The sequence below is a fragment of the Leuresthes tenuis genome, unplaced genomic scaffold, assembly GCF_036924035.1.
Source record: "Leuresthes tenuis unplaced genomic scaffold, fLeuTen1.0.hap1 SCAF_18, whole genome shotgun sequence".
Lineage (NCBI taxonomy): Eukaryota > Metazoa > Chordata > Actinopteri > Atheriniformes > Atherinopsidae > Leuresthes > Leuresthes tenuis.
In genome coordinates this window covers 28,875,353-28,899,494 of record NW_027325372.1, presented here as the reverse complement: position 1 = coordinate 28,899,494, position 24,142 = coordinate 28,875,353, and the positions used below count along the sequence as shown (strand labels likewise).

General features: G+C 44.3%; 4 non-coding genes across 4 annotated transcripts; 1 reads left to right on the top strand and 3 right to left on the bottom strand.

Moving 5' to 3' along the window:
* Positions 1-258: 258 nt before the first annotated feature.
* LOC140276212 (U2 spliceosomal RNA) lies at positions 259-444 on the top strand. Its single transcript, XR_011908880.1, has one exon. It is a non-coding gene; the product is annotated as a U2 spliceosomal RNA (small nuclear RNA).
* A 529-nt stretch (positions 445-973) lies between these two features.
* LOC140275972 (U2 spliceosomal RNA) lies at positions 974-1,161 on the bottom strand. Its single transcript, XR_011908669.1, has one exon. It is a non-coding gene; the product is annotated as a U2 spliceosomal RNA (small nuclear RNA).
* A 275-nt stretch (positions 1,162-1,436) lies between these two features.
* Positions 1,437-1,550, bottom strand: LOC140275774 (U5 spliceosomal RNA). The gene has a single exon (XR_011908491.1). It is a non-coding gene; the product is annotated as a U5 spliceosomal RNA (small nuclear RNA).
* Positions 1,551-1,960: 410 nt separating this feature from the next.
* LOC140276162 (U2 spliceosomal RNA) lies at positions 1,961-2,151 on the bottom strand. The gene has a single exon (XR_011908842.1). It is a non-coding gene; the product is annotated as a U2 spliceosomal RNA (small nuclear RNA).
* Between the last annotated feature and the right edge of the window lie 21,991 nt (positions 2,152-24,142).

Genomic DNA, 24,142 nt, shown 5'->3' with positions numbered 1-24,142 from the left:
TTTCTGTCTGTGCAAAAGAAATCTTGTTACTGTGCAGAGTGACTTCTCTGAGTAGAGTCGCCTTACTTGTTGCGACTGTGCCGATGGTGCTCGCTGGAGCGTGCGGTAGTGTAAAGTTATACCATTTAAAAGGGTTGAAGAGTGCTCAGTGCAGCGGGTGGGCGGAGGTGCAAAGTGACACTATGGCCATAAAACGAACACCGCTACAAGTGCGCATTGTGCCAGGAAGGGCCCTCGGATGTGAACCAGTGGACAGATATCGCTTCTCGGCCTTTTGGCTAAGATCAAGTGTAGTATCTGTACTTATCAGTTTAATATGTGATATGTCTATGCAAGGACTACATATTAAATGGATTTTTATCAATAGGATTTGAAAAAGGAACGGTGCGCTCTCCTCTGCTCTTGTGAAAAAGCAAACAGCGGTGCAGGATGGAAGTTTCTTTTAATCTGCTGAGAAAAGAGAGTGAATGCGAAGCAGACTTTAACACGGCTCTGGGAGCGAGCCGAGTGCGGGCTAACCAGGAGAATTGCTTGAAAGAAACGCGACACCGAATGAGCGGTCAGAACAAAATCTCAATACGGTGTTCCTGTGGTGTTTTTATAAAATGCGGTGTAAAAAAAGGTGTGAATGCCCCATAGAAAACTAAAAGGTGGAGCGGAAGTGTTCGGCTGCAAGAAGGTGTGAATGTCCGACTATATTTGGTGAAAAGCAGGTGAAGCAAGGTCTGAATGCCTTAACCTTTTCTTACCCGCTTTTTACCAACTATGGTCGGACATTCGCAGCATCTTACAGCCGAACACCACCTCTCTAGCTTTTGATGATGTATGGTTGGGCATTCGCACCTTTTCTTACCCATTTTTGAGGAATTATGGGTGGACATTCACACCTTCTTGCAGCTGAACACCTCTTCTCCCACTTATGATCATGTGCGGTTGGATATTCGAAAAATGTTTGCTTTTTCACAAGAGCAGAGGAGAGCGCACCGTTCCCAGCGGCACTGCAGTACCGGGTCGATGCTTGGAGTGAACGGAGCAAGCTCCTTTTTCAACTCCTATTGATAAAAATCCATTTAATATGTAGTCCTTGCATAGACATATCACATATTAAACTGATAAGTACAGATACTACACTTGATCTTAGCCAAAAGGCCGAGAAGCGATATCTGTCCACTGGTTCACGTCCAAGGGCCCTTCCTGGCACAATGCGCACTTGTAGCGGTGTTCGTTTTATGGCCATAGTGTCACTTTGCACCTCCGCCCACCCGCTGCACTGAGCACTCTTCAACCCTTTTAAATGGTATAACTTTACACTACCGCACGCTCCAGCGAGCACCATTCAAGCAACATCGGCACAGTCGCAACAAGTAAGGCGACTCTACTCAGAGAAGTCATTCTGCACAGTAACAAGATTTCTTTTGCACAGACAGAAAGGGCTTCACCCGTAAAGGTAAAGCCTGCCAAAAATAGAAACAATTCATTAGTGCTGCTCTCCACGGAAGTCTTTAGTAAAAGGCGAAAGACTTGTACATTATGAAGAGAAACCAGTGTACGATTATCCATCACTGCGGGAGCAGGGCATCAGGCTAGTTGGCATAGCCACCTTCCCCATGGTGAGCTTTGCTTGGTTGAGACGCTTGCTCCCCCCCTTGCTCCTCGGCTGACCAAGTAGGAACAATCGGGCCCTATTCGATGGCTGCCTTGTCTTTTACTCTGTGCAAAAGACAAGGCAGCCACAAACAACACGGGAACACCGTATTGAGGCTTTGTTCTGACTGCTCATTCGGTGTCGCGTTTCTTTCAAGCAATTGTCCCGGTTAGCCCTCACTCGGCTCGCTCCCAGAGCCGTATTAAAGTCTGCTTCGCATTCACTCTCTTTTCTCAGCAGATTAAAAGAAAGTTTCATCTTAGGCTCCCTGAAACTTCCACCCTGCACCGCTGTTTGCTTTTTCACAAGAGCAGAGGAGAGCGCACCGTTCCCAGCGGCACTGCAGTACCGGGTCGATGCTTGGAGTGAACGGAGCAAGCTCCTTTTTCAACTCCTATTGATAAAAATCCATTTAATATGTAGTCCTCGCATAGAGGACATATCAGACATTAAACTGATAAGAACAGATACTACACTTGATCTTAGCCAAAAGGCAGAGAAGCGATAACTGTCCACTGGTTCACGTCCGAGGGCCCTTCCTGGCACAATGCGCACTTGTAGCGGTGTTCTTTTTATGGCCATAGTGTCACTTTGCACCTCCGCCCACCCGCTGCACTGAGCACTCTTCAGCCCTTTTAAATGGTATAACTTTACACTACCACACGCTCCAGCGAGCACCATTCAAGCAACAACTTTGCACTCCAGCTTCGAACATCGGCAAAGTCGCAACAAGTAAGGCGACTCTACTCAGAGAAGTCACTCTGCACAGTAACAAGATTTCTTTTGCACAGACAGAAAGGGCTTCATCCGCAAAGGTAAAGCCTGCCAAAAATAGAAACAACTCATTAGTGCTGCTCAACGTTGTACTTTGCAGTAAAAGAAAGAGCAAATCTAAAGTTTCAGGAATCCGAGAATAAGCTTACTTTCATGAGTTCTTCACGATTTCGGATTTTGCTATAAAATGAATTCCTTCACTCAAACTAAATTAAAACTGCTAAACCGCTAATCTTTTACATACAAGGCAGATGTCAAATTCACCGAAATAGGATCTAAGGGTATTTGGCCAATCGAGCTGTAGCAGCTTCGGTAAAAGAGTATAAGTTGAAGAGTTTGTGAATAAAGGTGTGCGCACACATAGTGAGTTGTAGGAAAATAGGCAGGGAGCAATGCCGGCTGGGGTATATGTTCTTGTATGTTGTCTGACTGTTTGATTTGAATGTGTTGTGTAAGTGTCCTGTTGAATGTTACATGTTTGGGCTTTGACACGCTTCACTGTGGTTGTTAACTGTGTGGTGTGTCCTGAAATGTTATATGTTTGGGCTGTGTGACATGCTTAATGCTTTTCAGTAGCAACCCACTTATTCATATATAGCAACTGACAACATAAGAAGTCCGGACATACTTTGATAGTAGTTGTAGAAGTATCCTTATTGATAATAGATAAACTAATTCATAGTGATAGAACAGTAGATGAACAGGTGCCTGCACATGTCTCATGAAAATAAAATGGGTGTATGATTGCTGACGGCAGAGCAATACTGCCAAACTTATGAGTTCTTGTGGCAAACTTGATTCAGTGTCTTGACGTGTATACGCTGTTTCGCTGACTTGTCACAAGAAACAAAGTGTGTTTGATAAGATCCGACCATTTTATTACGGGAGGATCAGTATGTATGGATTCTGATGTGACTGATAAACCCATTCGTATCTTAAGCATAATCTAATACGTGAGACAACGCCCTGGCACACATTATGGACTGTCCCCACAGTCCATAATGTAGAAAAGAGAGAAAAAAGCCTTTCTGATTTGGTGTGTGTGCTCACAGTGCAGAGTGTAGAGAAAAGAGAGAAAAGAAAGCCGTTTTGGTGTCACGGGTGTTGTGACTTACACACACACATTTCTGAATTGAGAAAGGAAATTATTTTAGAGAAAGCACTAGAGTTTAGATCCCACATTTGTTGATAGGCAATAACTCAGTGCAATATTTAATGTTTCTCTTTGCAATAACTCAGTGCAATTTTTAATGTTTCTTTTGACAATTAGTGCAATATATCAATAACTTAGTGCAATATACATGAATATATATATACTTATTTACCCTGCATATAGTTAGCTCTTAGCTCTTAGTTATAGAAAACATATTTATTGTATAGGAATAAGGTCTAGCTCTGTTACACTGGTAGCCAAGTAACGACATTTCGTTGTCAAGATTCACCTTGTGTTTTTTGTGCAATGACAATAAAGGAAGTCTAAGTCTCTAAGTCTATTTAATTTTTCTTTTAATCAGTTTTAAAGTGAATACTAACTGAGAAATGAAAAAGGTGAAGAGTTTAGAAGCTTGGTTCAAGAGCAAAACTTGGTTTATGATCAGCTGAGTCTCTAAACAGAACAGCAAAGGGCTTCATCGAACATTTAAAAAAGATTCAGATTGTTAGAATATCCAGAATTTATAGGAATGGTGGTGATTACTCTTATTTTCTAGAATGGAAATAACTGCACCATGTCTGTTTTATGAATTTAAGGGGCTAAAAAGTTTTGTTCTCGTTTTTCTATGATTAACCGAATGTATGTGAGAGTCCAAACAGACAGAAGGGTTACGGCCGAGCACTGGACCTTCCAAAAAAGATGAGACAGGCTGGACCTGTGCCATACTAGTTAAGACCTGCCTGTGGATAACAGGTTCTTTAAACTCTCACACACACAAACTCACACACGTTCGCACACATACACCCACACACACACACACATTCTTGAACTTGCTGCAAGATTAAACATTTGCATTAACTGACTCCAGCAACTCTGAGTCTCATTGAGAGACTTTTCTCAACAATTGGGTCCTCAAACCAGATCTCAACGTTTTTTCCGCTTTCCAGGGTCGGAGCTGAAACCGTGCACGGGGGAGTCCAGTACTCCTAATGAAAGACCCCCTGCTGAATTGCGGTAATTAGGGGCCAGTGTCCACTGAAAGGGGGAAAAAGGGACGAGATCGTACTTTTGAATCAATGGCCAGAAGCCATTGGCAGTGCAGGCATCAACAATAATGGTGTTATTTCACCCATTAACACTTAAGGTACCTCATGCAGTGGCTGTGATATGGTTACTTAACAAAATATCTTTACCAGACATCTCTCCTACATAACAGTTCTTCTTTCACAGCCACACCTTGTTGTCGAGAGATGTGCTACACTTAATCCATCCACACTGCTACCTACCCCACAGATGGAAAGCCTCATGATTGCATGTCAGAAATAACCATCAGTGTTTTACCCAGGCCAGACTTAACTGATATACGTTATGAAAATGCAGAAATAACTATATTTATTCAACAGGTCAAGCAAAAAACCCTGATGGCACAAATGCTACAGGATTTGCAGTAGTAACAGAAACTGAAGTTTTCTTAAAACAACCACTACCAAAAAATTACTCTGTTCAAGCAGTCAAATTGGTAGCTTTAACTGAAGCTTGTAAATTAAATAACAAAAAGGTTGTTAACGTTTACACTGACAGTCAGTATGCCTTCTCAACTGTACATGTGTTAACACAGCATTGGAAAAACAGGTATGTTGACATCCACAGCTAAATGTATAAACTACAAATATTTTAGCATTATTAGATGTTATTCAATTGCCATCTACAATAGACTCGTATGAATGACCGGAAGGAAAACCATACTGCCAAAGAATTTGTTTAAATATGCTGCAGTATTGAGCCACGGACCATGTCATGTCTCAACAGGAGGGATGGAAGCAATAATGAACAAGGTTTTTACAGCATATGGTTTTACTAATTATTGAATTTTTTTTTTTAGAATAAATAAATTAATAAAGTTTTGTCTAGCAGGTCAAATATGTGCAAAATACATTCCACAGGGCAATCTAAGACCAAAACGAAGATAATTCCCTAAGCCAGTGTATCTTTTTCAACATATTTGTTTGTATTTCATTATTTCATTATTGTGTAGATTTCATTGAACTAAATTAATGTTAAGGGAAACGATTCTGCTCAGTGACAACAGAGGTTTTTACCAAATGGTCTGAAATATTTCCATGTGCACAAGCAGATGCACTCTCAGTAGCAAAATCACGCGTAAAATAACTCATTTCTAGATTTGAAATTCCTGAAAAGATCTTCAGTGATAATTTGACACACTTTGTAAACTATGTCATCTCACTGATGGCAAAGAACTTAAAATAGATCTTAGAAACCACTGTGATATAGAAGGTTTCGCTAACACATTGGAATTGTTTTACTATTTACATATGCATGTGCAGTGAAGAATTGCTTGCTGCTGATAAATGCAAAGAAGAACAGCTTACACATAGATGCTCACATATAGGCTGCTGAATGCAATGAAGACCTGCTTATCCAGTAAAGTTCAATGTCAATGTGTAATATTCAATTAGGATTTGCAAAACAGTGAAGTTAAACAATGAATGGGTCCATAGTCGGTATGAGAAGACTACAGGAATATTTACCTGGGTGTACGTTCAAACAGAGATGAGAAAATTGCGATAAATTATTGTTTGTTTGTTTGTTAGTATGTATATGAATGTTATGTGTATAAACTGTGTTGAGTTGTAGTTACTCAGTAGTGTCTCAGTGAAACAACCGACGGGGGAAGCCTTGCGGTGACAACAAAAGCAGTGTTTTACTGATCAGTCAAGTTGCTCCAGTGTACTCCATACAAACTGGTTGGCTACTGAAGGGATAGAAAATGGGGAATACTTGTTTTAAAGCAAACAAGGAATTAGATGGGAAAAATACATGTTTTAACGGGACCCAGACAATATTATATAGATGTCGCCACTGAAGTAAAGAACATTTACGTGGGATGGTGTGAGGGTCCTCGTTTGGCTGACGTTCGCCGATATGCTCGCCATGCTCAGAACCAAGTTGAGACGCGTAAGACAACCAAAAGGGACAAGTGTGAAAAGGAGCTGCATTTGGCAACCATGACCATGTATTACGCAGTTGGTGTAAACAGAGGACGAGGCCGAAGTCGAAGACGTGGACGTGTGGGAGAGGAGGTCGAAATGGGCCACGCCAGAGCTATGATCCGAATATTTGTTTTTACTGTGGCCAGACTGGACACTGGAAGAAGGACTGTCCACAGCTAAAAAGTGATGAAATTGGGCAAAAGGCTGACTGAGGGTGGGAGGCAGGTTCTGGACGTCACGCGGCAGCGGAGCCTCCACTAATGGGTGATAGCACAAACACACTCACACATTTTTCCTGCTCTGTGTAGTGAAGCAACGCTTGCCGACTGTGATTCACGTAGTAAAGTTTTGCATGCTATTTCCGTCCTAGAGCAAAGATATTTCTCTCAGAATATAGGAACTTATGTTCATCAGTAGTGACGTCAGGGGAGTTTGATTGTCCTCCAAAGTTAAGTGGAAACCACGTTTACTGTATGTCTGCATCAGGCCAGGTTGTGAAAGAGAAAATGACAATGCCCATTGCGTGTTGTCACTCCCGATGAGCTCTCCTTCAAACACTCATTTTTGTTATCAGAGTTGTGTCCCATTAACCTGATGGGCTGTGATCTCATGTGTAAATTAGGCATTATTTTAACTTCTACACCAGAGGGTGTTAAGGTTATGTTACAGCCTGACAAAGTTTTCACAGCAGTGCAGTTTGATTCATCGGCACTTACATATGCTTATGAGTGGAAACTTCCCAGCTCTCCTTTTTCACAACAACTAGTGGAAGAAGCAAAAGCGTTAGTTTCACCCCTTTCTGATTTCATGCAACCTACTGATTTGCACTGCACATCACACATTTCTTTGGGGCCTGACAATGACTATGAGAAGAAGTGAAAAAATATGTGCGCCTACTTTATTGGCTGTGTCGCTCACTCCAGAGCACTTCGATTTTTTTAATGTTTGTGGTACTCGCCCTCACATTTCCTTGGCCAAACGTACACACTGGCAGTGACAAGGTGTGGGAGAGTTTGTTGCTACATGTCAGAAAGAAATGGAGTGGACTGTTTCACCTGCTGATCCAAATTTGATGTTTTCTGAACGATTGTCAGCATACAAAAAAACATTTTTGAGTACAATGCATTGTCAAAGAACTGTGGACTTAATTCCTACCACAGAATCACATTTTGAAGCATGTTTTTTATCTGAAACAGATTTGTCTTCGATACTGTGAGTGAGGATAGCTGTATAAGGTGATATCCTGTATAACCGACTTGCTCATTTCTGTGCTTGCACAGCAGCCTGATAAGGAAATATCTCTGAGAACAACATGTTGTAAAACTAGGACCGCACCCACAACGGTCTTCTGAAAGTAACGCCTTATACCAGTACACATACGCACACACATAGAGGAAGAGATAAGATATTGACGCACACACATCTCATAAGGCGGAGACTGAACTCAAGTCTATATAACATCACACCCCTAGACAAAGACAGAGCTTTTCCGTACTTTGTGCTGTTCGCATGCATTGTACTGAACTGCTCTCCGCACTTTGCAAACTGCGCAAATAAAACTGTGATGATTCTTATATCGTCTCCTCTGTCTTCCTCCTTCACTGCATCAACGGACTCGGAAAGAGGTACAGGTTGACCTCAACAATTTTGGGGGCTCGTTCGGGATGTGGTGAGGAGAGGACGGAGTTCATTCGGATAAAAGATTCCTTCACGGTGACAGAGACGGGACACGTGCCGGCACGTTAACACAGAGGTAAGCAGAACCTGTTTTATCAAACTCTGCACATTGAATATTTTAAAACAACGTGTCCTGTCCTGAAACTGGTGGTTGAATCAGCAAAAGACGATAAGAATTAATGTCGATAACTGCGTGAAAATATAAGAGAAAAGTGAATATAAAAGAGGATAAAACAGACTGTCTTTGGTCGTGGCGGACCCCACCGGTTGCCTGACGAGGAACCGGAAGCCTGAGAGGCTGCTGGGTTAGAGTCCCGGGGAGGTGAAGACACCCCGAATTCTACTGGGTTTGAGTCCCTGGGGTTAGAGTCCCCTAAAGTAGTATACTCTAGGGAGTTGGGTTAGAGTCCCTTGAGGTTATACTCCTCATAAATTCTTGAAGTCTGTTTGGGGTTAGAGTCCCCTAAAGTAGTATACTCTACGGAGTTGGGTTAGAGTCCCTTGAGGTTATACTCCTCATAAATTCTTGAAGTCTGTTTGGGGTTAGAGTCCCCTAAAGTAGTATACTCTACGGAGTTGGGTTAGAGTCCCTTGAGGTTATACTCCTCATAAATTCTTGAAGTCTGTTTGGGGCTAGAGTCCCCTATACTAGAGTACAGGAACAGGGTTCCTGAGGTATTTTTTCTATAAATGCATTTTGAAAGAGTGTGTGAAGATTTTAACGTGTTTTGTGTGTTTTGTATTTGTTTGAGAGAAATAAGGAGAAGCGGGCTGTGGGAAGAATAAAATTCTGAGGTGTCTAAAGGTGAATGGTGCATAAAACGGTGTCTTGACAAACTCGACAATCAGACAGAGGAAACCTAACGGTGATAACGTAATCTGTCTGAGCCATCGAAACCTAGCGGTGCTAACATAAGTGGCTTGGTTTGTCAAAAGGGTCAGTTGCTCGGGTGTTATGCCATACAAACTGACTGGCCGTTAATAAATCATCACCTTACAAGGCCTGTTGCTCGGACGTACGTCATACAAACCGGCTGGCCTCAGAATTTAGAAAAAGAGAAGTAAAATGGAGGGAGAGTTTGACAGGGAAATAGATGATGGGGGATGGGGCCCAGGTACGGGTGCCTGGAGGCCCCTCGAGCTGCAGTTAGAGAATACGTTAAAAGCAGCAGGGGCAGTGTTACCTAAAAAGGGTAGGGACAGGAAATTAGCCGACATAAAGGGACAAGTGGAACAATTGGTGAGATATAAGGGCAAGAAAATGTCAGACCCCGGTCCGTTAGGGGCCTGGTTGTGGGAAAAGGAGAAAGAATGTAAGGTGAGGAAAGAAGAGCTGGCAGAGCAGGGACAAAAGGCAGGTGTGCTGCAACGTTCGAAATTAAAAAAGGAGGCGAAAGAGCAGGAGGAGCGACGACGGGGCTGGTCTGAGCTGGCGGTCTTCTGGCAAAGTGTGAGACATCTCCATGAGAACGCAGGAAAACCAGGAGGCAAACAAATGGTAACTGCACCTGACACTCCTACATGGCCACCTCCATATGCACCGCCTGCTGCACCGACACCAGGGTTATATCCCACACTATATGTGACTAGTGGTACACTTCAGGTTGGATCCTCAGAAGAGACACTTGTAAGTGACAGTGTGACTGAAGCAGGTGCAGCCACACCTACAGCATCAACCGCTGAGACTTCAGTAAGGACAGGGACGACGTCCAAATCCTCTTATAACCCCTTCACAGGTGATAACCTTTCGGCGCCCCCAGACCCATTCTCGCAGAGACGGGCAAGGGAACAGGCTCCACAGCCCACGGTAGAACGAGAAGTCACACCACAGCCACGGAGGCAGGTCATGAGGGGAAGTGAGATTTCAGATTGTGAGGAGGAAGCAGAAGCAGCAGGGACAGCTTCTTTTCAAGGAAAGGGACAGTGGGAAGGTGAAAGACAAGAAGTACCAGTAAGTTTTAGCTTGGCAGGATCATGGAGGGAAGAGGAGGAAGATTCAGCCGTCAGGAAAGAGAGAGAGCTAGATGAGTTATGTCGGAGAGAGATAGAAGAGCTCTGTCAAAAAAGGGACGGACTGGTGAGAAGTGTAGAGAAAGGAATGAAGGCGGCAGAGGAACTGACAGATACGATAGGCAGAAGAGTTAGCCAGCGCCGACGTGGTGGGACAATCCTTCCGGTCACAATGTACCCACTAACAGCAGTACCAGGACAAGGTGACCGGTACCGACCATTTACTATAGGGGACATACAGGCCATAGTGGAGAAATTACCACCTGTAGCTGAGGGTGGAAATTTGTGGCTCAGCAAATTGGATTCTCTGACGGCAGGACAGAAATTGGCATTGGGGGACTTTAGAGCTATTGCAGGACGATGCATGACGGGTGGGGACATGAGAGAAATTGAGACTATCGCTCATACAGACAGGGTGACAGATGACACCCCTTTCACGCATCATAGCACTGAAATAGGGAAAGCTATGAGAGAAAAATATCCACTACCTAACGCCACCGTAATGCCAAAGATGAGATGGGACCCCAAACAAAATCCCAGGGAGTATGTGGATCAGAGCAAGGATTTATGGTTGAAACACACAGGATGCCACCCAGGGAGAGCTGGAGCTCAGAGGGAGTGGTTTAGACAGGCTATACTGGATGGAGTGCCGGAGAATGTCAAAACAGCCATGGTTAATAACCCGGACATGCTCGGTGCTGAATCACATGTCTGGGAGAAACACTTAATTCACCATCTCACCCGTGCACAAGATAATACACAGAAAGAACAGGATGACTTAAAAGAATTGCAGGTTCAGCTGTTAAAATTACAATTAACGGAAGCCAGACAGAAATGTAATGATAAAGATAAAAAACAAAAAGGGGAAGCTGCGAGGGTCATGTTGGCTGCCGAGCCACCACAGGTTCCTGATTTATTTCCGGTCCCACCATGGGTACCGCAGCCCCCATCAGGCGGGAGAAGACATGGGGGAGGACAAATGCGGGGTGGAGGCTTTGGGGGAGAGGTCGGGGACTAAGGGGCGGTACAGGAAGAGGACAGTCAGGGGAGACTCGTTGTTGTTATCTCTGTGGAGACCCTAATCATTGGATAAGAAGCTGCCCACATAATCCAAGAGCACAGAAAGGTGTGGATAGTGGTCCTCCTGGGAGAGGCAGGGGTCGCGGCTCCGGACCTCCTGTTACTGCACCTATGTATCCTCAGCAGCCTTGGGGAGCAGCTGCTGCTGGTCAGCTCCCATTGTGGGACAATGGGGAGAACCCTGACCAGTCCGGTCAGTATTGACACACCCCACAGAGACTCTCAGACAGCATCACTACGGCAGAACCGATGCTGTCAGTTCAGATTGAGAAAAAAGATCTGCCTTTCTTGGTTGACACTGGAGCCACATGTTACACATTGAAAGCTGTACCATCTGGTTCCCTGTCATCACGTACCATCACGCTTATGGGCTTCTCTGGGGAGAAAAAGACACTGCCGTTCACTAAGCCGCTACTCACCCAGGTGGGAAAACAGACTGTGACACATCCATTTGTACATTCACCTTCTGTACCGATGAACTTGCTGGGAAGAGATCTCCTGATAAAACTGGGGGCCACGATACTCTGCAGCGCCGATGGCCTGGTTGTTGTCATGCCTGATGGATCTCATTTGCCGTGCTCTGGACCGATGGAGAACATCACTGGTCAATATCTTGTGCAGCCAGTGAATGAACAATACGCGGACATATACTGGGGTCTATTACAGCCGGAAACATCTGAGCAGCGTGGTATCCTCTCGGCTTACCTCCAGTGGAAACCCTGGATTTCCCAACTCGAACCCTATGTCTCACCTCCAGATTCCCCCCATGTTACTCTATTCTATGATGGGTTACAGACAGATTGGTATCAGGAAAATTTTCAGGACCAACTTGAAGGTCGAGATTGGCAAATTAAGACACATAATATTTATGTGGCGCCTGAAGGCGTGGCGGCAGGTGTTGCCCTGACCTCTGCACAACTTCCCTGGTATATGATGGCAGAAGAAGCGGCCCCACATGTATCATTGGCATTACACCCACAGCATCAGGCAAAAGAGCTAGGGAGTATTGTTAAACGGGCACTCCTACAATCCGATTGGGTAAATACACAACTTCCACAAGTTCAGTATTCTGCGCAAGCTCGCACATATCGCATTCAGGTTTCAGGGGAAGATACAGTCACATTAGAGCATGCACAGATCTCTAGACATCATGGCCGTGAACGTACAGATCACATGGAGGCGGCAGCTCTACTCGCCAGCCTCCCTGAACACCTATGGGCACAGGGTCCGACAGATGTTGGACAAGTTAAGTACAAGCCCATTACATTCCAGGTGCGTGTGGGTCCCCCTATTTGGATAAGGCAGTATCCTCATAAACCTCAGGCGGAAGAAGGACTTAGGGACACTATTGATGGCCTGTTACAAAAGGGGGTGTTAGAACCCTCGTCCTCAGAGTGGAACACACCCATTTTACCTATTGTAAAGAAAGGGACAGGTAAATATCGCATGGCACATGACCTACGGGCAATCAACGATATTCTCCTCACTCCTACAGTTCCTGTTCCGAATCCATATGTGGCTCTAACCAATTTGGATCCTAAACATGAGTGGTTTACCTGCATTGACTTGGCTAATGCATTCTTTTGTCTTCCCTTGGCGGAAGACTGCAGGCACATTTTCTCGTTTTCATATCAGCACAAGCAGCTACAGTACACCAGGCTGCCACAAGGGTTCGCTTTGTCCCCAGGGATTTTTAACCAGGTTTTAAAAGATATCCTGAGTGATTGCCCACTACCAGAGCAGGTGACTCTCGTTCAGTATGTAGATGATTTGCTGTTGGCAGCGCCCACTGCGGCTCTGTGTTTGGAAGCAACTAAAAATGTCCTTTTACATCTTGCAAGAACAGGGTTCAAGGTCAGCAAAGCCAAACTTCAGGTTGCACGGCGGCAGGTAGCGTTTTTGGGCAGGCAAATTTCCCAAAAAGGAGCAGGGCTCTCCCCTCAGCACAGGTCTACTATTCTCCATCACACTAAGCCAGTGAAGGTAAAGGACATGTTGTCTTTCTTAGGGTTGACGGGCTATAGTAGGACTTACATAGCCAATTACACCGGCTTAACTAGACCTCTGCGGGCCCTAGTGAAAGAACAAGGCATGCGCAACCTGTCAGCGACCCTGAATTGGACTCAGGAGGCGGAGGAAGCCTTTATTGCACTAAAACAGGCCCTCTCCACAGCAGCAGACCTAGCTATACCCGATTATAGCTTACCATTCTACTTGGATGTCTCTGGAACAGAACTTTGCACTAATGGCGTCCTGTTCCAGAGAAAAGGGGGTGAGAGAGTAGTACTAATGTATATCAGTGTGATGCTAGACAATATGGAAAAGCGCCATCCTATGTGTACACAACAGGCAGCAGGGATAGCGAAGCTCATTCAAAAAACTGCACACATTGTCATGGGACATCAACTGCACATTCTGACCACACATAGCGTTGTGGCCTATGTGAACTCACAGACTTTTACGCTGACTGCTCTGAGACAAAGACGACTGAGCAAAATTCTCGAGGCACCAAACCTGACTTTCACTCATGAAGGCATAAACATGGCAGATCAGCTAGGAACAGGTGAGCCACATGAGTGTACGGACAGAGTGCAGAAAGAGGAGAAAGTACGACTGGACCTACAAACAGAACCGATACCAGGGGCCAGAGAACTGTACACAGACGGCTGTTGCTTCAGGGATGAACGAGAAGGACTGAAAGCAGCATATGCAGTTGTAGAGGACGTGCAAGGGGAACTGATCACACGACAAACAGAGAGACTGGAAGGACAGCAGTCAGCACAAAGAGCAGAAGTACTGGCAGTAATAGCAGCACTGAGGCTAGGGGAAGGGCAGGAAGTAAACATTTACACAGATTCAGCCTATGCAGCAGGAGCAGTACATGTGGAACTGAAACAGTGGTTGAGGGCTGGATTTCTAACCGCAACAAATAAACCCATCAGACATGAGGCAGAAATGAAAGAGCTAGCGGAGGCCCTACTACTCCCGAGCAAAGTAGCTGTTATCAAATGTAAGGGCCATGAGAAAAATGACTCACCTACAAAAAAGGGAAACGACGCAGCAGATATGGCAGCTAAAACCGCGGCAGGATATGTGGTGAAGGCGATCCTCATGTGCGCTGAGACAGAGAAAGACACAGACATGACCGCACTGATAGCTGAGCAAGCTGCGGCCTCTCCACAAGAAAAGACATTATGGAAAGCGAGAGGGGCGACAGAAGTACACGGCCTCTGGAGGGGCCCAGATGGACGACCTATACTACCTCCAGGGATCAGACAGACAGCGTTGGCGGAGGCACATGGAGTGGGACATGTGGGGGTAGCTCAAATGATGAGAAATCTAGAGCACTGGTGGCATCCATACCTAAAGGACATGGCCAAACATTTTGTGGGGTCATGCGAGGAGTGTCTAAAGTACAATGTCAGACCAACAGTGAAACCACACCCTGGACGTTATCCATTGGAGGTAAAGCCAGGGAAAGAAATCATCATTGATTACACAGACATGATCACACCGGTGAAAGGGTATAGGTATATTCTGATGTGTGTGGACGCATATTCAGGATGGCCTGAAGCATGGCCTACCAAGAAAGAGGATGGTAAGTCGGTAATAAAATTTCTGATCAACCATTATATCCCCAGGCATGGATTTCCAGAAAGGATCAGGTCAGACAACGGCACTCACTTCAAAAACCAAGAGTTGCAACAGGTTGAGGCCATGCTAGGGCTAAAACACAAGTTTGGTACTGTCTACCATCCACAATCACAGGGTAAGGTTGAGAGAATGAATCAGACAGTGAAGAGCAAATTGGCTAAAATCTGTGCACAGACCAAAATGAATTGGCTAGATGCGTTGCCCTTAGCCTTAATGTCCATCAGGAGCTCTGTTAATCAGTCCACAAGGTTTACACCACATGAGCTCCAGACAGGGAGAGCTTTTCCTGGACCTCAATCTAAGTTGCCAGGAACAGGACATATTGAACAACACCTAACCCACAAAATGTATTTCCATGAACTCCAAAGTCTCGTTGCAGAATTTTCAAAGCAGGTGGCGAGTAGCAGAGGAGAGGGCCAACCAGCGCCGGCTCCAGAGGCTGAGTGGGTATTGCTGAGGGTCATCAAAAGAAAGTGGTCGGAGCCAAGGTGGACGGGGCCCTATCAGGTGACCGAGAGGACCTCCCACGCAGTCCGAGTCAAAGGGAAAGGTGATACGTGGTTCCATTGGAGCCAGTGTGCGGCAGCCGAGGAACCTCAACGCTCCCTAGCAGCGACTCACCAGGCGCTGAAAGATTTGCACACTGTACCGGCTGGTACAGAGGAAAAGACCACCAACCAACAAGGGGCAGAATAATCCCCTGGTGGCATTTTGCAGGCAGAAGTAGTACACTTCTGCCTCCTTGCAACGACATCATTTACGAGCAGGAAGGGTGTTAGACCCGGGCTCCAACTCAACCCTCATCTGGAAACGTCAGCCCTCACCTTCTTCATATTACCAGCGACTGACTTTCCTTAAAGAGCACCCGGAGTTGTGCTTCTCAGAAGAACGGGACCAGATGACGTCATCGCAGTTGAATTCGTTTATTTTTGGATTTGTTATACTCATAATCGTGTTTGCTGGGGCTTTGCTTAAACTTGCTCTTACAGGTCATACCAAGTTATAATCATTGCAGTATCACCCTTATGTTATCTTTTTAATAATGTGTGCTATTTGCTAAGGAGTTGGGTAATGTTGACAAACTATAAGGTTTAAAGCTCCTCTAGGGGTAACCCCGCCTAGAGCACCCTGACGGATAAGGTCTGACTTACCAAGAAAGTTTTGCTTGCTATTTTTATCATACTTGAGACACAGTGAAACATATTAGAATGTTATTGTTTGGGAGTTGGAAAATTCTCACATGTTGTGTAGCCATCACGTGCGTGATTGTCCCCCTGATCTTCTGGTTATGTGAACCCAGTCCTGCACACAAACGACCCAAACGACAAACTCAAAAACAAGATTTTTGTTTGAACCAATATGGCGGCTTGGAGTTGAATTACACAGTAGGCTCCACCACAGCATTTCAATTCGATTTGTGCGACGTTATTAAATGCGGAGGCAATGCAGCGGGTTGGAGAGGATATGATGTTTATCTCTGTGCTGACTCCTTTGTAAGTGAAGATTGCGCAAGGCGCCGAACGCCAGGTGGCTCCACGTGGTGGAAGCGTCTGTGCCACTCGTGGGGTCAGGCGGTGGGTTATACAGGGCCATGGACGCCCACTTATACGTATGGGAATGCAACCAAAGCTGCGAAAGTCGCCTTAGCCAGAGAAGGATGGGTTAATGATAAGCAAGGTCTGAACCCTCCCGATCCTGATATAGATGAAGACGATATCATCAGAATGTCGGAGATTGTGTGATCATCTTGTTGTTATCAAAAGGGGGCGTGGGGTTTTTCAATTTATTTTTAGTCATGTATTGTTACTCAACTATTTGTGTGATCTCTTAATAGAGATCAAAAGGGGGTATTGTGAGTGAGGATAGCTGTATAAGGTGATATCCTGTATAACCGACTTGCTCATTTCTGTGCTTGCACAACAGCCTGATAAGGAAATATCTCTGAGAACAACATGTTGTAAAACTAGGACCGCACCCACAACGGTCTTCTGAAAGTAACGCCTTATACCAGTACACATACGCACACACATAGAGGAAGAGATAAGATATTGACGCACACACATCTCATAAGGCGGAGACTGAACTCAAGTCTATATAACATCACACCCCTAGACAAAGACAGAGCTTTTCCGTACTTTGTGCTGTTCGCATGCATTGTACTGAACTGCTCTCCGCACTTTGCAAACTGCGCAAATAAAACTGTGATGATTCTTATATCGTCTCCTCTGTCTTCCTCCTTCACTGCATCAACGGACTCGGAAAGAGGTACAGGTTGACCTCAACAATACCCATGTTGGCTGAAGTGCCCAATGATCTTTGGGCTAAGAGCAAATATGATGTGGGGTTGATAAAAGGCTGTGAACCAGTAATTGTCACCCCTAAATCAGACTTTTGTCCATGTAAAAAACAATACCCTTTTAAGCCTGAAGCAATTAAAGGGATTAAACCTGTTTTTCAATCTTTTCAGAAAACAGGCGTTATTGTTCTTTTTGAAAATTCACCTGTGCTTACTCCATTGTTTCCTGTTAAAAAGATTAAAGATGCTGGCCAGCCAGATGAATGGCGTTTTGTACAGGACCTCCAAGCGGTGAATGCTGCAGTTCAGCCACATGCTCCTACTGTGCCCAACCCACACACTATTTTGTCTCAAATTACATCAGATGCACAGTTTTTCTCAGTGGTTGACTTGTCGCCAGTGCACCCTGATAGCCCATTTTGGTTTGCTTTTTAGTTTGAAGGGAGATCTTGGACTTTTACCCGGTTATGCCAGGGGTACTGTGAAAGTCCCACTATTTACAATGCTGCCCTCAAAGCTAGTCTGGATTAACTTCAATCAACCACAGGCTCTGCTCTTTTGCAGTATGTGGATGACATCCTTTTATGTAGTCCATCTAAACAACAGTGTGAAAAAGACCAAATGACTCAAATAACTTTCTTGCTTTCAAAATCTTTCCTCTAGTGACGCTGACTTAGAGAGGGATGAAGATAATCATGTTTAATTGTTCATGTTTTGATTGTTTATCATTGGACCCTTTATTACTATGATGCCTGCATTTTAAACTCACGTTGTGTGCAAATGCAGGCTGATGTTTTACAGATAAAGTTATTATTTTCCTTGTTTCTTTTGGGTTGATTAATATAATGGTATTATTATAATCAAAAGGGAGGAATGTAATGGAAAATAATTCTTATATGCATTGTATTGAGTGTTACTGTGTATAACCTGCAAATGACCGAGCTGCAAGGTACCACCCTGCCCTGTTTTCTTAAATTCCTCTTTACAATGGTGGGCTTGTTATAATGAGATAGCTGCACTTTAGGGGGGACAGGGTTAGGCTGGTATTTACGAGTGTGTCTGGGTAACCTCAACTGATGGTTGGGGAGGAAAGTTAGAAGAACAATCAATTATACCCAAAAACAGATGACGTGATGAGCGGGCAATATAACTGTGTGTTTTTGCTTCAGTGGTCAGAGCAACTCTGTATTCTGTACTGTGTTGTTCTCTCTTGCAAGATATTATTATTAAAGTCTCTTATCTCCTCACAAGAAAATAACTGACTCCCCAAATGCAAGTGTCAGGACAAATGATCAAACTTCTCCAAGCTTCAGTCTGCAGAGAAGTACAAGACAGGGTTGCTCACTTTCTCCCTCACTTTTTGCTATTTTCATCAAACCTTTAGCAGCTGCTATCAGACAAGATAGAAATATTAAAGACATCCAACCCCAAAATATTGAGCATAAAATAAGTCTTTATGCTGATGATGTATTACTTTTCCTTCAGAACTCACAGACGTCTCTCACTCCCACGATCACACTCATAAATAAATTCTCAGCACTTTCTGACTACTCTATCAATTGGTCTAAGACCACAGTTCTGCCCATTAACTGTAGGGTCCAGAATATACCTGCGATCACTTTACAGTCAGGAAATATTAGATATTTAGGCATAAACATTTCCTCCAGGCTCTCAGAGCTAACAAAGCTAATTTATGTGCAATTATTAAAGACAGTAGAGGACAATCTCTCTCGTTGGAAGTCCTTACCTATATCACTTATGGGGAGAGTTACAACCATTAAAATGATGATACTACCAAAAGTTAACTATTTGTTCTCAATGATCCCCATAAAACCAACCTGCTACTTGGTTTAAGTCACTAGATTAATGCATCTCCAAATTTCTGTGGAAAAACAAACCACCACGTATTAGTTTAAAAACCCTACAGAAGACCAAGGACAGTGGTGGATTAGATTTACCTAATTTTCAGCACTATTCCTTAGCCAATAGGTTACGGTATATATCAAAATGGTTTAAACCTAGCCCAATAGATGAACATGGATAAATATAGAACAAGCATTGTGTGATAATCTGGAAATCTCTGACCTGCCACTTATTAGTCAAAACGTAAAAAATCACAAATGTTTCAAAAGCATTAACATCAGCACCTCTCTGACAGCCTGGTGGGAATTTCTTAAAATAACAAAGTCTTCACTTGTCCCGTGTAAGCTTACACCCATCTGGAACAATCCTGACATCCTGCAAAACAAAAAAATGCTAAACTTTACTCTCTGGAAGATCAAAGGAATCAAACATCTGGAACATATAATCCAAAATGGACATTTTATTTCATTTGATGAGCTCATATCACAACATGAGATAGGCAGCAATAAATTCCTAGAATATCAACAACTTAAGTCTATAATAACAAAGAAATATATCCTCCACCAACCAGACTTACAACTCCCGATTAGGGTAGCAGAATTTCTAAGCATCTGCACCCCAAAACTACTATCAAAAATATATAAATTATTGTCTAAGATAGATGACACAATGTCTCTACCATCCTCAAAATGGGAGGCAGATTTATCCATCAGTTCTGGTCATAGCTTCTGGCCACAAATATGTTTGAACACCTTCAGAATGACTCAAAATCCTAATTTACAGCTCATACAATACAAAATTCTTCATAGAACACACTATACAGGACAAAGGATGTTCAGGATGGGTCTAACACACTCAAACATCTGCTCACATTGCACAGATAACACACCTGATGATTATGCACACGCTTTGTGGTTTTGTGCGCCTGTCCAGAAGTTCTGGCTTGAAGTCTGTGCGGACCTATCAACATGGCTAAAGTGTAGCATTCCTGCATGCCCCACACTGTGCATACTGGGTGACTTAGACAACATCAACGTGGAATTTAGCTTAGCACACATGATCCTCACAGTGTTATGTATAGCAAAGAAAACTATTCTCATGAACTGGAAAGCGAAGAACAATCTGTGTATTAACCAGTTTAGAAATTTTCTTTTAGATTATATTAGCATGGAAACAATGTCTGCCTCCTCAAAACATCAATTGGCTGAATTTAATTCTCTCTGGTCCCCTCTGATTAGCTTGATCACATAGTGTTGGTGGTGGGTTGCTGTCCCGTCGCTCTGGGCGGTTGGGTGTGTGCTGGGGGGGGCTGTGTGGCTTCGGGCGTCTGGTGGTCTCTCGGGTCGTGGGGACCGGGTTGGTCATTGCTGGGGGGGACTGTGTGTCGGGCTCGGAGGGCAGTTTTGGGGGCTTGCGGGTGGGGCTGTCTTGCGGTGTGGGGCGGGGTCCCTTAGGGGCCTTGGGGTGGTGGCTGCTGGCTCTGTACCGGGTGACCGGGCCGCTCTGGTGTGGGTGGTGGAGCTGGGCCTGGACCTGGTGGCTTGCCGCTCCCTTGCGCCCGGGGCGGGGCCCTGCCTGTGCCTGGGGGGTCTGGGTTGCCCTGGACATGCCACAATATGCGTGGGTTGGTGCAGGTCCTGGTGCCGGCCTTGTTGCTCTGGGAACTCCAAGGTGTCCGCAGGTGGTTATTTTCTTTAGGGTGTTGGGGCGTGCGGTGAGGGGGAGGGGGTCTGTGTGGGGGTGTGCTTTTCCCCTGTTGGGGGGGGCCTGGGGGGGCCTGGGTGATGGTGGGTCTCGCTGCTGCGACTGGTGTGACCGGGTGATTTGTTTGTTTGTTTGTTTGATTTTTGTTGTTGTTTGTTTGTTTTTGTAGAGGTCCTCCGGGGTGGGGTTGGGTTGAGTGGGGTGGGGCGGCATGGGTTCCTTCTGGGGGTACAGTAGCTCCCGGAATATGGTGACTGCAGGCCCCGAGCCTGGTGGACATCAGGCCCTCCTGCCCTGTGTTGGGTCCCAGGTAGCGGGGATGCCTATTGCAGCCAGTCTCTGGCTGCCCTCTCCGGGGTGGGAGGGACCAGGAGGATGAATTAATTATTCTGCTAGTTTATATATTGTAAACATAAACAATAAACATTTATAAAACTTCCCTTGGCAAAGCAAATCTGTTTGGCATAAAGGTATTCAGACTACAATTCTGCTGACATAATGCACAATTCCGGATTTTGATATAAAATTAATTCCTTCACTCAAACCAAGTTAAAACTGCTTTTTCCTTCATATTTATCCATGTCTAAATAGCTTTAAACAAAAAAGAACGTTGTACTTTTCAGGATAGGAAACAACAACACTAAATTTTTTCAGGAATCCAAGAATAAGCTTCTTTTCACGAGTTCTACACAATTCTGGATTTTGATATAAAATGAATTCCTTCACTCAAACCAAGTTAAAACTGCTTTGTCCTTCATATTTTTGCATGTCTAAATAGGTTTCAGGCATAAAATTCTTCATATTACCCTGTATGTGAAAGAAGCATACTTGTGATGGAGCAATACACTCCTTTTGGGTAACCTAAACTGATGGTTGGGGAGGAAAGTTAGAAGAACAATCAACTATCAACCAAAGACAGATGACGTGATGAGCGGGCAATATAACTGTGTGTTTTTGCTTCAGTGGTCAGAGCAACTCTGTATTCTGTACTGTGTTGTTCTCTCTTTCAATATATTATTATTAAAGCCTCTTATCTCCTCAGAAGAAAATAACTGACTATGTGCGTTACTAAATTTCCACCACAATTTTGGCGTCACGAACAGGATCCCTCGACTGGTGTCTCTGGACCGGATCGCAGTGCATGGCCAGCCTGGACTGAAGTAGCTGTTCCAGCCTCATACCTCCAAGGCCTTTTCTGAGAGAGAGGACTGGCAGGTCCTTTTCTTGAATACCAGCGCTGGGATCATTTTTGAAATATGATAGTCTGAGACGATAGGACTGCTTTTTAGTTTTTATTTGAATAAAAGAGTGTTTCCCGGTTGTGTCATTAGTGAGACAGAGATTTCATGGGTAAGTGAAACTTTTGAAGCAGTCCGAAGAAGTGTGAAGTACTCCGAAGAAGTGTGAGTTCAGATTAAGGTCCTCATTGGAGACGTCCTTTGAGTGAAGGAATATATTTCCCCATTCCAAGTCTGAGAATGGGAAACAGTTGGTCTCAGACTTTTGACCCTACCGGGGGACCTAAGCATGATGAAATGAAAAAGACATATGGTCCAGAGGTTTTCCACCTGAAGGTTCTTTTAGTATGTTAGAAATAAGAAAGTTTTGCAAATATGAGAAAGAGATGAAGCAAAAAAAAGAAAATTAAGTTTAAATAAGAAGTAAGAAAGGTATAGAATTTTGGAAAAAATAAAGTGTATTAAGAGAAAGAAAGGAAAATGTTAAACAAATGCCATGACGGAATGATGATAATAATTTAGTATTAGCTGTGCCGGATCCAGACCTGGACTCCTGCCCTCCACGACGCCTGCAACAACAACAGCCAGCCCTGCCACAAGCCTCTGGCTCTCGGGAAGAAGGGACTTCTTCCATCCTCCCTCGGGAAGAAATTCCATCATTCTCACAACATCAGTTACATAGGTCTGATGATGAGGAAAAGGAAGACGTTTGGTTCTCCAGCGTACCTGCCCAAGAACTTTTAACGCAAGTGACAAAAATCCTTTACCCACAATCTGGACTTCAGAGATCTAAACGTGAGAAAAAACAAAACCAGATTCAAACCATGCCTATGGTTAAAGTTGCAGTTCCCACTGGACCATTACTGGTTTATCGACCCTGGACTGAGACTGACATCATGGAAGCATAACAATGCTTACCAGATCCAGAGATTTCTGGACCCCATTTTGCTGACGAGTTGCAAGATTTCTGCGCACAATTCTGCCTGACTGGGGTTGAATTGCGTCGCATATTGGCAAAAAAGTTCAAACCGACCGACCTCGGCAAAATAGAGGCCAGTATGCTACAACTGGATTTGCGACCTACCAACAGTGAACGAGGACATAATGATAACGCTCAATATGAAGCAGCCATCCAAAGACTGTGTCAAGCCATCACCACTCAATTTCCAACCAAAATCAATATGTCCCACATTTACACCTGCAAACAGAAACCTGGTGAAGGGACTGATGATTTTGTACACCGCATCCTTGAGAAAGTCAGCAAGCACAGCGGTCATCAGAGACCAAGGGATTTGGGTAATGAATCAGGACCATGGGAGAGTATTGCATGCAATGGAATGTCCGACCATAGTTGGTAAAAAGCGGGTAAGAAAAGGTTAAAATACCCGACTGTACACAATCAATAGTGGGAGCGTATGTGTTCGGCTACAAGAAGGTGTGAAAGTCCGACCATGGTTTGTAAAAAGCGGGTAAGAAAAGGTGCGAATGCCCGACAATGTATGATCAAAAGAGGGAGCGGAGGTTTTCGGCTGCAAGAAGGTCTGAATGTCCAACCATAATTTTTTTAAAAACGGGGAAGAAAATAATCGAAAGCCCGACTATACACCATCAAAAGCGGGAGCGGAGGTGTTCAGCTGCAAGAAGGTCTGAATGTCCATCAATAATTGCTAGAAAACATGAAAGAAAATTTTCGAATATCAAACCGCACATGATCATAAGCGGGAGAGGAGGTGTTCAGCTGCAGGAAGGTTTGAATGTCCACCCATAATTCCTGAAAAATGGGTAAGAAAAGGTGTGAATGTCCAACTATACATCATCAAAAGCAGGTGTGAATGTTAGATCATAATTTGCAAAAAGCTGATGAGAAAGGGTGAGAATGCCCGACTATACACCATCAAATGCAGGAGCGGAGGTGTTCGGCTGTAAGGAGGTGTGAATCTCCGACCATAATTGCTGAAGAATGTGTTAGAAAAGGTAAGAATGCCGGACCATACATCATCAAAAGCGGGAGAGGTGGTGTTCGGCTGCAAGTAGGTG